A 1,684-nucleotide genomic window follows, 5' to 3' on the forward strand; every position below is an offset into this window, starting at 1 on the left:
TTATATTTCAGTTTGTCTAATTATTGTACTAAATATTGACAATGTGTTTACAGTTAGCTAAAAGAGTCAAGGTTGTGTCTTTTAGCTACTTCTAGCGGTCGTTACATTTTTCACAGTAAAAGAAGTTAAGATAAATGTAGTAAATTTGAAAATAAGTGAGAATACGTTTCACAAAACACACACACAAACAACTGAAACTGGTAAAATAGTTTCTTCAATGAAACATTCAGAGTTTTTTTTCTGTTTAAGACTCTTATTGTGAAGCTTTTTATTTTTTTTAACTTCCTCTGCGGAAGCTGCACCAGAAGTAGCCAGAAGGTTGTATCTTGATGTTTATAAAATGTCTCGTTTTTATAGAAAACATTATTTACGACAATGATTTTATTAACAAATGCAGTCTGGTTCGTTTCCATGGACTTTACTGGATTGAATTTATTTTTATTTTTTTACATTTTGTCTATTTCTTTTCACGTGGCCCTAACAAGCATCATAGAAACCAACTTCAGAAATTAGTTCCCAAAATTCTGAATTATTATTTTCTGTTATGAGAAATGTGTAAAAACCAAAGCATACACAAAACAAATGAAATTTATCCTTGAAAATCTTGAAATCTTCTCAAAATGGGAAATATTTTAAACCAGTTCCACATGTTGCCAGAAGTCCCAGGGCCAGTTCTAGACTGGCACATTTGAGGGGCAGCGCCCCCTTCTTGCCCCAGTGCAGAAGCGGCCTTGAGAAGCCCTCGTGTACACAAATGTACATTTTTTCAAGGATGCATTCATATTTCCTGACCAGAGAAGCTTATTGAATCCCTAATTTGTATAAATGGTATCAAAAAATGTCGATACAAAACATGTTTATAGCTTTGTTGCAAATGCAAACAATAAAATCAAATCAATGTCATGGTAAACTCAAACGTCTGTTTCACTGATTTTTAGTTGGTGCTTTCACATTTGCATTTGCACATCAGGCTTTGTATTTAGGAATTTTTATATAGTTTTTTCCTCATGATTTATTTATTTGTTTTCTCATGTCAGCTGAATGTTGGCTGTTTTTCATGTTCTCTGCTGTGCTTTGAAGGAACTCTGCTAATCCAGCATGGTCTGAAATAAGCTGCATGGACAAAAACCAAGACACGATACCACAAAAGTTTTCAGAGAAATTTGTTTCATTTATGTTCAGGATTTAAATTAAAAAAAAAAACTAAGTGGTTTTTATCTTTTAAGCTTATTTTTCATGCGTGTGTGGAATAATGTAAAAGGATACAGTCCCTCCGGATTATTTAATAATACTTGATAGTAACAGATTTGTAACAATTGTGATTACATAAACATAAATTAAATCAAAGGTTGTTTTCCAATAACATTTTAGAAAATCTAAAATAAAACAAATCTGTGGGATTTAAGCTCTAACAGAGAATAAGACTGATCACTTTCATGCTTAACTAGACTTTTTGTGGCTGGAAATTGTTTCTATTTGTTCATAAAGACCTTTATTATAAACAATTTAAAATCTGAGTTTTTCTGTTCAAATGACAGACCTGCAAGTCACGACCTGCCCTTAGTTTAACCCATCAGGTTATATTTAACACACTAAACCCAGCTACTTCTCCTAATCTCTACAAAATAAAGAGCTGAGGTTTAAAAAAAGAACAATTTGTGGTTCTGCTGCAGCTGCTAAAGAG

Source organism: Nothobranchius furzeri, chromosome 18 (genome assembly GCF_043380555.1).
Source record: "Nothobranchius furzeri strain GRZ-AD chromosome 18, NfurGRZ-RIMD1, whole genome shotgun sequence".
Taxonomy (NCBI): domain Eukaryota; kingdom Metazoa; phylum Chordata; class Actinopteri; order Cyprinodontiformes; family Nothobranchiidae; genus Nothobranchius; species Nothobranchius furzeri.